Source organism: Balaenoptera borealis (genome assembly GCF_965194805.1).
Source record: "Balaenoptera borealis genome assembly, chromosome: 20".
Lineage (NCBI taxonomy): Eukaryota > Metazoa > Chordata > Mammalia > Artiodactyla > Balaenopteridae > Balaenoptera > Balaenoptera borealis.
The window spans coordinates 34,564,855-34,577,321 of NC_138879.1; the positions used below are offsets into that span (position 1 = coordinate 34,564,855).

General features: G+C 44.6%; 1 protein-coding gene across 2 annotated transcripts in view; it reads left to right on the forward strand.

Annotated features, from left to right (window-relative positions):
* Window positions 1-8,058: 8,058 nt before the first annotated feature.
* Window positions 8,059-12,467, forward strand: part of AKAP1 (A-kinase anchoring protein 1) — a 36,912-nt gene continuing 32,503 nt past the window's right edge. The window contains exon 1 of one of the 2 annotated variants that reach the window (XM_082372877.1): window positions 8,059-8,280. The gene's annotated coding sequence lies outside the window, so the exon portion shown is untranslated. Of the gene's footprint in view, window positions 8,281-12,339; window positions 12,421-12,467 lie in introns of those variants that run through there. The other variant, XM_082372879.1, reaches the window with a different exon arrangement.

Consider the following 12,467-nt stretch of genomic DNA (forward strand, 5'->3'; position numbering starts at 1 on the left):
TGTCATTTTGCCAGGACAAGCATCTTAAATACCTGAGCACGTGTGAGCTAATTGAGTGAATGACTGGTCTTCCATCTCACCATGACACTGTGGTTCTTTGCTCAGTGTTGGGCACACAGAAATTTTCCTTAGGTAATTTAAAAATAACAATAACCACAATGGTTTTTTCTTTGAAAGAGTAAGTTAGCTGCTGATGCTGGTATTAAACTGAAGAGAAATTTAGTCAGAAAAATGAAATATAACTGAATGTCAAACTCAGCTGTGCTGGGCTGGAAGGGATGAACAGGTCCACTTGTGTTCTATACAAAAAAAAGAAATTAAAGAAGCTGTTTGAGTATGGCACAGAAACTGGTCATCAAAAGAGAGTTAAATTTTAGCGAACGTTGAAAGGGAGGTGAGTAGGTGATGAGAGGCTACTCACGACAAGCAGGTGACCCTTTGATTCTGGAGAACAAGAGTCACTTGTGTATACAACGTTGGGGTTCAAAATGGCTTGGAAGAGTATTGCTCAAGCATGTCATGGGTTTGCTGCAATTGGAAATCAAGCCTGTAGGCGCCGGTTTTGGGAAAACATGTTTGCAGGTAGCAGCCATTTCTCCCAGCTGGAGTTCAGAGGCAGGACTTGGGTGCGGCTTGGGGAGAGCCAAAGCCAGTTAGGGACTTAGTCCTGGGAGGACTAGGATGATAATGAAAAGGGCCTTGTTGGCCCCAGCCAAAGGAACCTAGGACAGAGCAAGAAGTCAAAGATGATCTCAGAGCAAACTTACCTTTATGTTGTGTCCCCGATCATCAGACTAAACATTAATCTTCCTTTTCTAAAGTTAGAATTGGTCCTAGAAATTGTGACAGGGCTGAGTCTACAGATTTGGGAGGAGGACCAAGGGCTCTTAGGTATAAGAGAAGAGGGCTGCAGAGCTAAGAACCTGGAAGGGGGTGAGAAAAATTGCCCGATGAGAAGTATCTGGACGGTCAGACTGTTGCAGAGCCCACGGTCAAGTCAAGTGCAGTAGCGTCTGGTTGTCCTTCTTTTACAGGAAGTTCTCAATGTGCGCCTCCTGGATAAAGTTAGGATAATTTGTACTGTGTCTGTTTGGGTAAGTTGGGATGTACATTTCCCAGGATCCCCTTCTCTGTATGGTTCCAGGTAGGATTTGGCCAAAAAAGGAACTGGCATGAGATTTGGAAGGTGCAGAGGAAGCAGCGGCCATCACCCTCTGCAGGTTGTTGTGGTCAGAAGCGGTTACAGATAGATGCAGAGGTGCCTGTGGGTTCCAGCTCGTCCGTGTTCTCCTCTGCTCCAGATCTGCCTCTTCTTACCAACTGCTAACCCTGATGACTAAGAGTGGCCCCCGACACCAGATGCTTGACAGTGATCCACAAAGGCAGTCGCTCCCCAAAGGCACAGCTTCCCACTGACCTCCCATGAGACTCGGCTTTGCCATCTATCTCATTTTGGTACTGGATGTGCTTAGCTTCTCAGATTGACCAAACAGTGATCTCTTCTCTGATACCCAACTTTCCTCCTGGTCCTTCTCTTCACCAGTTTCTCCCACCATTGTGTAAGTCTCCTTCCTATAATAAATTCCTACTCTATGACTTGGAGCATTTCTACTTCCCTGAATAACCTCTGACTGCATTACTAGTAGCCGGTGGAGACTCCTGGGAAATCGATGCATGGAAGCTTCCACCTGCTTACTTACCGTGAAGAGTCTTTGGTTGCAAGAGACGGCAAGCCATACTGAACTAATTTAAGCAAAAGGGGGACCTTTTTTGGCTTGTATCCTCCACCCATGAAAGAAGAGGGGTGACTGGAGCCAGGGATTCAAAAACTATCAGTCTCTTATCTCTTCTGCTCTTTTCCTGTTAGCTTTATCCTTCCCTCTATGAGGAAAGGCTGATCAGCCCAGCTCAGGTCATGTATCCACCACGGGTCCAATTACAGGCCTGAGGAATGAGGCATTATAATTAACCCAGGTGGGATTGCTTGCCCACCTCTGTGACTTGAGGTTGAGTTTATTATCAGGGGAACTGTAGCACAAATGTGGCCACTAGGAGTATTATTGTGAACCAGGAAGGTACCTTCATTTATCTCTATCGCACACTGCTTAGTAAATTAAATTGGCAATTTCTAACACAAGAAAAGCCCTTTCTAGCTAAGCCATCCAAAGAGATATCCAATGGTTGGAAGACACAAATAAATTGCCTAGGCCCCTCACAGAATCTGATATTACACGAATATTACACTGGAAACCTTAAAAACAACTACCAGGGTACCATTGGGCATCTTTATTTTTTTTTAATTTTATTTATTTATTTATTTATTCATTTATGGCTGTGTTGGGTCTTCGTTTCTGTGCGAGGGCTTTCTCTAGTTGCAGCGAGCAGGGGCCACTCTTCATCGCGGTGCGCGGGCCTCTCACTATCGTGGCCTCTCTTGTTGCAGAGCACAGGCTCCAGACGCACAGGCTCAGTAATTGTGGCTCACGGGCCCAGCCGCTCCGCGGCATGTGGGATCCTCCCAGACCAGGGCTCGAACCTGCGTCCGCTGCATTGGCAGGCAGATTCTCAACCACTGCGCCACCAGGGAAGCCCCATTGGGCATCTTTAGATGGAGTTCTAAAATGTGTCTCACTAGAGGCTTATTAAGATAGGCAGAAGACATTCTGGCAGTGAAAGAGCTACTACCGTCTTTGTTTTTGGACATTACAAGAAACAAGAAAATGAAAGGATGAGAGGTAAAGGTCTTCGTTAGGAAGAAAAGGAAGTGAAAGATGGAGACTATTACATCTTTACTACATTGAGTCTCCCCAGCCACAAACATGGTATCATCTCTCCATTTGTTTAGGAATACTTTTAAGTCTTTCAGTAAAAGCTTTAAATTGTTTTTCATAGAAGTCTGACCATATTTTATAAGACTTATTCCTATATAGCGTATAGATTTTTGTCCTATTATGAATGGTATTTTTAAAATCAAATTTTCTAATTATTTGCTTTTTTTTTTGGCAACTTTCTTTTTACTGGAAATTGTAGTCAACTTTTTCATCAGTTCTAAGGATTTGTCTGGAGAGGCTCTTGAATTTTCTAGAAATTTTATCTCCTAATTTTTACACAAAAGTTAATTTTCCTTAGGTGAAATATGCAAATTTAGTAATGTAAACCTAGGATCATAATACCCTGTATTAATTTTCTTTGACTTAACAACTAACGTTTATTTAGCTCTTACTGGAAATCATATGGTCTATGGAAGTGTTTTGCAAATCATGTCTCATCGACCAAGAGGAGGTTTTCATATTTCATACTACAATTCTTTCTCAGAGATTCACAAAGGCCCTGACAAGTCCTGCAAAGAAACCTCTCTACCTCAGTTAAATCCTGCATTCCAAATTTATTTCATCACGGAACCCCTTTTCAGGCAATACCTTTCAGCCTTCTGAGGAACTGCTTTTTACAAAGAGCTCACTTTGGGAAATGATGGTCTCAGGAAACAGTTATTGTGAAAACTGGTTAACTCCAGGATTTTCGCAAAGAATCTACTGTCTCTTTCACTATATTCTGTGGAAGCTAAGTTGGGTAGAACAAGGCTCTATTTGGCTTTATCTGTTCCTACTCTTCCGTTTTTAACAATAACTGTCTATGGGTTAATGTTAGCAATATAAAAAGAAAGAAAAATATGCATATTAATTTTCATGAGCCTACCCACTATCTCTATTCCTCAAGAAAGGGCCACAGCTGGTCACAGTGGGAGATGATCCTTGAAATTCTGTCAATATCTTTTGACTGATACGGAGATGAGATTTTTTTTCTGATGCTATTACTCTTCCTGCTAAACCCCAGGTCATCAGCTCTTATGTCATGTTGTTTCCTTACATTGTACAGAACCACACATGTTTATCGAAAGCTGTCCTTTCTGTGTTCTGGATTATGTACAAAGGCCACAATTTATCAGAGTACAACTAAATAACTGGAAATGGAGAAGGCCCACAAGTAGGAACCAATTTTATTAGGGAAAAAGAGTTCTAGTTATGTAAGTTTTCCTTGTATTTCTATTTCTGATCAAACAGAGTGTTTATTAGATCATTTGAAAGGATAATGATGAGTTTCACCCTCGTGTACATCAAAATCATTTGTGGAGCTCTGAAAAAATATAAGTAACTGGGCCCTATCTGGGACCTTATGAATTAGAATCTCCAGGGAGGAGCTTGGGCATTTGTATTTTTAAAAGCTCTGCAGTTTATTCTCTGGCTTTTATGACGTGGCATTTCTTTTTTAATAAACCACTTTCCCACATGGCCCTGCCTAAATTTTTCTTCTGATTTTGATATAAAAAAATAAGGAATATTTTTAAAGAAAATAAATCAATTTCAAAACCACTTCCCAAACACTAACAAATTTTTTTTCCTTGTTTGTCTCTAGTTGTTGTTTATGTAGAGAAATTCTTTAATTCTGAATTTGTCACTTAGCATTTTGTTAAGAAATGTTTCCATGCTTTCATGTAGTGATAATAATTGTCACTTTAGGAATCATGTAATATTCCAACAAGTTTTTATTCGTATCATAATTTAGCTAACCATTTCTTTATTACTAGACATTTAAGCTGTTTCTCTATTTTTAGCCATTCTACAGAAAATGGCAATGAAGAACTTGATGTATATGGATTTTGCTTTTCATTTGAATCAGTTCCCTTGGAATAATTTTCTTGAAATCTGGTTATTGGGTCAAAGGATATGAACGTTTTTTACGACTCTTGTTAATGATTACTAAATTGCTTTCCAAAAGGTTGAACAAATTCACAAAGCCATGCCTCAACTCCACAGCATAATTGCTGAGGTTTTCAGCGAGGGGCAAGCAATACTAGAGGTCTGTTAGGTGTTCCCCTGACAGGTAGAAGAAACCACTCTATTACCAGTCCTATTACCTTACTTAAGAAGAAAGACAGGGCTTCCCTGGTGGCACAGTGGTTGAGAATCTGCCTGCCAACGCAGGGGACACGGGTTCGTGCCCTGGTCCGGGAAGATCCCACATGCCGCAGAGCAACTAAGCCCGCGAGCCACAGCTGCTGAGCCTGCGCTCTAGAGCCCGTGAGCCACAGCTACTGAGCCCGAGTGCCGCAAGTACTGAAGCCCACGCACCTAGAGCCTGTGCTCTGCGACAAGAGAAGCCACCGCGATGAGAAGCCCGCGCACCGCAACTAAGAGTAGCCCCCAATCGCCGCAACTAGAGAAAGCCCACAGGCAGCAACAGACCCAACACAGTCAAAAATAAGTAAATAAATAATAAATATTAAAAATAAAATGTTTCTCTTTGCCCAGGAAATGCTCAAAGACCCGAAGATAACTGAAAAAAAAATTAAATTTAATTAAATTTAAAAAAGAAGAAGAAAAAAAAAAAAAAAAGAAGAAGAAGAAAGGCAGCCTAATAACAACAGTATTACAGAACTGCTCAGCTATCTCATCTACCAGGCGCCGGCACTTTCCATGCATTCTCTCTAATACTCAAAATAACCCTGGCAAATTAGATCTTACTGCCCCTCATTTTACAGATGAGGAAAGGGTGGGAAGAGAGGTTTGATAACTTGCCCGAGGGTCATACAGCAAGTTAGTACTGAAATGAGGATTTGAACCCTGTGTTCTATCATTGCTGTACCACACTGCATTTCACGCCACCGATTTCTGAAGCAGCCACGGGATCTCACCAATTATTGATAGATACCTCCTAAGTCATAAATCAGCTGTAATGGGACTTCCCTGGTGGCACAGTGGTTAAGAATCCGCCTGCCAATGCAGGGTACGTAGGTTCGAGCCCTGGTCCTGGAAGATCTCACATGCCACAGAGCAACAAAGCCCCTGCGCCACAACTACTGAGCCTGCGCTCTAGAGCCCGCGAGCCACAACTACTGAGCCTGTGTGCCACAACTACTGAAGCCCGCACACCTAGAGCCCATGCTTCACAACAAGAGAAGCCACTGCAATGAGAAGCCCGTGCACCGCAAAGAAGAGTAGCCCCCGCTCACCGCAACTAGAGAAAGCCTGTGCGCAGCAACGAAGACCAGTGCAGTCAAAAATAAATAAATAAATAAATAAATAAATAAATAAATAAATTTATTAAATAAATAAATAGGCTGTAAAATGGAATATGATATAACAGGTGGTGGGTTAAACATGTCCCCAGTTCTCTGCCTCTTCTCTCACCCAGAGGTGGAGTCTATTGGTGCTTCCCTTGAACCTGGACTGGCCTGGTGACTTATTTTGACCAATAGAATGCAGCACAAGTGTTGCTGCCTAGGTCTGGACCTAGGTCTTAAGACACCTGGCAGATTCAGCCTTCATCCCCTTGGAACCCCAAGCCACTATATAGACACGTTCCACTTCCTTGCTGGAGAGACCACGAGGAGGGAGAGGTAAATGCCTGGCCAGCCCAGCTGTTCCAGCCATCTCACCTCAGGCACCAGACATGTGAGTGACGCCATCTTGGATCCTCCAATCTCAGTTGAGTCACCCCGCCAACAACATCTGGAGCAGAAACAAACCCTCCTGATGAGCTGACAATCAATGGTTGTTGTTTTTTTTTAAGTTATTTATTTAATTTATTTATTTTTGGTTGTGTTGGGTCTTCGTTGCTGCACGTGGGCTTTCTCTAGTTGTGGCGAGCGGGGGCTACTCTTCATTGCAGTGCGCGGGCTTCTCATTGTGGTGGCTTCTCTCATTGTGGAGCACGGGCTCTAGGTGCGTGGGCTTCAGTAGTTGTGGCACACAGGCTCAGTAGTTGTGGCGCATGGGCTTAGTTGCTCCGCGGCATGTGGGATCTTCCCAGACCAGGGATCGAACCTGAGTCCCCTGCATTGGCAGGTGGATTCTCAACCACTGCGCCACCAGGGAAGCCCACAATGGTTGTTTAAAGCCATTTCAGTTTGGGGGTGAATTGATACGCAACAACAGAACTAAAGCAATACATTTTATTTTGGTGAATGTCAAATGCAGAAGGGGTACCAATGATATAGTCAAGCTTCCTTAACCCTATCACAAGCAGAATGAAACTCGTTGACATTTACCACCTCTCCTCCCACCTCTGTACTGACCTCTGTCACAGCCCTGATCCCGCTGTACACAGCCTTTGTGTACATTCACGTCTGCCTTCCCTACCACATTGGGGGTATTCACCTTGGTAACCACAACACCCTACACGATGCCTGGCACAAAATAGTTGTTAATACATATTTGTTGAATGAACCTTGACTTGCTCTTGATTGATTGATGAAAGAACTTGAAATGCAATAATTGTTTTTATTCTTGGGCCCAGCACTGTGCAAAGTATTTTATGCTGAATATCTCACTTAATTGTCACAACGATCCCATGAAGTAGGTCTTATTATTATCCTCATTTTACAGGTGAGGAAACAGAGTCTAGGCAAAGTTCCTTGAGGTCACAAGTGTACCTGTGCTGAGCAAGGCAGTGCTTTAGGCTTTGGCAGCAATTAGATGAATGAAGCCACTTCAGTATGGTGCCCAAAACCCTCAGGCGTCTGGTTGGATGACTGTGTCATGGTAGACAGCACTCGCTCTGTGAAGGCTGCCTCCCAACTACCGGAATGTCACGGAGGGTTGTGCAGGTCAAGTTCTGCACAAGGGTATCCAGCCCAAGGGCAAGTAGGGACTGAAATCTAGGCTGTGCTATTGCACTGCGCTCACCATGGTGCCTGGCACAGAGCTGTCTGTCTGGGGGAAGGGACCCTTGTTACCTAATCTGCACAATGCCACTGGGTAGACTAGTGATAGTCCTGGGGAGAATGTGCTAGTCTATGGGAAACCTGAATGCCTGATCAAACAGAAGACAGAGATGACTAAGAAACTTGCCAGGTTTTAGAATGGATAGAGCAAGGAAATGGTTCCAGAGAAATAGCAGAGGGTATGCGGAGGCTGGGGGCAATGGAAAATTTGAGGGGGGTCTGAGGCCCCATAGTGCTATGTGCTCTGCCCCATCCCTCCTAGAGGTGGGTCACCTTGACGAAATGTCTCATCCCCAGGGAGGTTCCTGTCTCTCTGCAGTTACTTGAGACTTCGGGATCTTGCTGTTTCAGACCATCCCAGCTGCAGTGGTGCACAGCAAGGTATGCAAACTAACAAAAATATTTCATAAAGATTATTAACCTTACCAGAGAGGGCTCACTGCAGTTTTTCTTATAGAGTCCAAGCAATTCAAACATTCATACAGCACCCAGCATGTGCGGCCTTACGGATCCCAACAGTTGGCCCCAAAGAGATGCCTCTCGTGGAACAAAATGAGGTAGGTAACAATCTATCTATAGAAGGTTTAATTGCTTCTCTATATGCACGAGCTTGGCTATAGTTGAAGGACCTAAATTGGTTTGGGGTAGAATTTCACCCTGTCTGGAGTAGCTTGCAGAGTTTCTCAGGCTCCACTTCAAAACTGGAAGAAGCTGGGAAGAGTGGAGGGGGCTCTGGGAAATGGCCAACCTGCCAGACACCCACTGAAGAGAACCAGAATTAAGATCTTAAATATGTAGCTGGAAAATTCCCAAGAACTATGTAGTGGTGATGGTGTCAGAGCCTGGGTAGTGCCTATTTGAGGCCCTTTCATCATAGCCACTTGGATGAGGCCTCTGCCTTGTGAAGCCATGGCACCTTGGGTCCAGATGGGAGGAAGGGGACAGCCACCTTTTATCAACTGCTGAATGACTTCACATTCTCTTGTACCACCTGGCATCCGTGGGTTCAAGAAAGAAGGGCACTGTATCAGTTTCTTAGGGCTGCTGTGACAAAGCACCACCAACTGGATGGCTTAAAACAATAGAAATGTATTGTCTCACAGTATAGGAGTGATTAAGTCCAAAATCAAGATGTTAGCAGGCTCTGTTCCCTCTGAAGCCTGCACGGGAATCCTTCCTTGGCTCTTACTTGCTTCTGGTGGTTTGCGGGCAATCTTTGGCATTCCTTGGCTTATAGATGCATAAATCCAATCTGCTGTCATCACATGATGTTCTCTCTGTTTCCCTGTCTTCGCATGGCCATCTTCTTATAAGGACACCAGTCATATTGCATTAGGGGTCCAATCTACTCCATTTATGACCTCAGCTCAACTAATTACATCTGCAACAGCCGTATTTCCAAATAAAGTCACATTCAGAGGTACTGGGGGTTAGGACTTCATCATTATCTTTTTTTTGGCAGGGGGCCACAATTCAATCTATAGCAGACACGTTCCTGTATAAAACTGCTCTCTGGATCCCTAGATCCGCTTCTAGTATAGTGAACTGGTTAACCCATGGGTTCCGAGCCAAATTTCTTGGGTTAAAAACTTTGTCTCTGCTGCTGTGTGACTGAGGTTTGTGGAGGTTAGAATAAGGTGCTGTAAACGGTGCTGTGCGTTAAGTGCTCATTAAGTATTAGCCATTAGTGTTGTTACTTCCCAACTCTTTCCATTGACTTCCCTAGAAGGAGATCATTTATTCTTCCCTGCAGACACACATGTCCTGGGGCAGAACCAAATGCTTCTGCAGCTTAAGGGAACAGGGAGTGGGATGGAGAGTAAGAGAGGTTTGTTTCACTTTGTTCGGGGTGTTATATTAATCTAATGAGACAAAAACAATATATTAAAAAAAACCCTTATTTCCACAGAAAATACCATACTTATAAAACTATGTGAGCAATTTCGGGGAGCTCATGGACATCCAGAAGCTTGGGCAACCTAGCTTAAAATCCCTGCCTTAAGCAGGCTTTTGCCCATTATGAGCTCCTGTTGGAGTTTAAGTCTAATAATAGAATCCTATTTTCCTCATGGCCACGTTCTTAGACTCACATTCCATCCTCACCTCCCTTCTCATTCCTCTATCTTCTAATCTCATACTAGGATCACTCTTTGACCTCTGAACTGCCCTGACCTTGTGGCCACCTCCTCAGCCACAGCTGCTGGGCTGATTTCTAGTTGTGATTACAGTTAATCTGTGTTCTCACCTCTCCCCCTTGGACTTGAGTCTTGTACCTTCCCTAGTGTTCCCGTTCTCCCACTCCTCTTTTCTCCCCTCATTCCTTTTATCCTGGCAGGCTTTGCCCTCATCCCCAGGCATAGATATGACTGACATCTCCGCCTTCTTTGCCCCTGCTTTCTGTCCCTCCTTCTCATAACCATACTCATAGCCCCATCTCCCTCTTTCTTCCTCTTCCTCCCCTCTGCCTCCGTCCCCCCATTTTTTCCTGCCACCTTTCCAGGTCTCACCCCCCTGGCATCATTTTTTCAGTTTCTTCCTTGTGGACATTTCCTACCTCCACCACCACCACCAGGGCATTGTCTTCCTTTAAAATATCCACTTTTTACATGGTTTTCAATACATAATTTTATTTCCCATCCACTCCTCTGAGCCCAAGTCCTCTGAGCTGCAGGCTTGCATATCCAGCTTAATTACTATTTGCACTTGGATGTTACGAACACATTACAAACTTAATGGGTCCAAAATGAAACGAATGATTCTCTGCCCCCATCTTCCCCCGTCTCAATAAACTGTACCCCATTTCACACAGTAACTCAGGCCAGAGGAAGCATTGCTCCCTCTTCTTTACCCCCAACAACATGAGCGAGTCTTGTTGCTACTACTTCTAAAATCTGTCTTGAGTCCAAAGCAGTCTCTTCATGTTCACTGCCATGACTCTCGGCTCAGCCAACATCATTTCTCACCTGGATCACTGCACCAGCCTCCCAACTGGTCTCACTGCTTCTATGCTAGTGTTCCTCTAGCCCATTCTTTCCACAGTAGCTACAGCTCCCATATCCAAACAGAAATTATACTGTGTCACTCTCTACTTAACCCTCTTTAATGGCTTCCCATTCATTCACTAAACATATTTTGACTGAGTGCCCTCGATGTGCCATACCCTCAACAATGCCTCCACTCACGAAGTAAAAGAAATATGTAGTTTGTAGATAGTGGTAAATGCTGTGAAGAAAAATAAAGAAGGCGTGAAGGACAGGGAATTGTGTGTGTATGTGTGTCTTTACAGTTATTAAACAGGGACTCCAAGGAAGGTTTCACTGAGACTGAGTAGGTGATCTTTGAGCAAAGGACTTGAAAGAGGTGAGGGAGTTGAGCTCTGCAGAATATTCCAGTTGGAGGGAATAGCAAGTGCAAAGGCCCTGGGGTAGAAGTATGCCTGAGAGCTAAACAGAGTAGAAGAAAACCTAAGCTTTACTATGGCTTATAAAGTGGTCCAGTTCCCTCACACCCCCTGCCCCCCCAAAAAAACCCCTCCTCCCTTTATAGTCTCCAACCTTCTTTTCTAGCACTCTCCCCACCTCACTGTAGTCCATCCACACTCATCTAGTTCAGCAAACGCTGTTTCCTGCAACACAGGCAGTGTTGCTGCCTCTGCTGGACTACTCCCCAACCCTTATTCTCAAGTACAGTTTGCAAGGCCAGCTCCTTCTCATCAAGTAGGTTTCAGTTTAAGTTTCACCTTAGGCCTTTTTGAACCACAGAACCTAAAATAGGTCTCTTGTTATTTCTTTCCTGATTGTTTCCTTCATGTCCCTAATCACACCATGCAATTGGGATTCATATACATATATGAACTTATACTTACAACTCAATAGGTAGCTCATCATCATTTAAATTTGCATTTGATAACTAGTTAGGATTAACCATGTTTCCAAGTAATAGTTCTTAGCATGATCTCTTTTCACTTAGAGTCCCTATGTCTCTGGCCAGCTGGAACCCCACCCTGTTCACCTGTTTGGGGGCAATTTATTTTCCCAAGTTTCCTCAGGGAGTCACTGATAGATCATGATGACTATCTCTTGGCAGGAATTATTCCAAAACCCAACCCCCTTTAGAGGAAAGTTTGTTTCACTTTGACATCACCAAGCTGTGAAAATGCGCAAGAATGCCGCATTTGAGTGGTGCCACGTACTCCCGTTACGCAGTTATTATCGTGCAATTATTAATATCACTAAATCATGCGTACAATGTAATGATGAATTACATTGAATATATCTATATAATATAGAGCTATATTCTATCTATAATATATAGTATATATAGGCAAGGGAGGCAAGAGGAGCCCTGCGCATCACCTGCCCCTCTGCCTTTTCCAGGGGCCTCTCTATACAGAGCCAGGCAGATGGTCTAACTGGCCCCTCGAGATTTCCCACACCCGAGGCTGGCGAACTCGCGCAGGGCTGGGGGGCCAGACCTTCGAGGTTCGTAGGTGGGGGAGGAGCGAGGGGCGTTCCGAAGACTCCAGCCAGGCCTCTTTCCCGAGCCCAGCCGAGATTACAGCTCATCTCGCGAGAGCCTGAGCAAGGCCCGGCTGCGGGCGGCGGGGGCGGGATGTTGGGGGAACACTCTAGACCGCGCCCCCTCTGGCGCAGCTGGCAGAGGCGCTGGCGGGAGCGGCCGGCGGCGCGCACGCGCAGGTGAGCCGGGAAGGCGCGGGGGCAAGAGGGCGGGGGGCGGGGCCTTG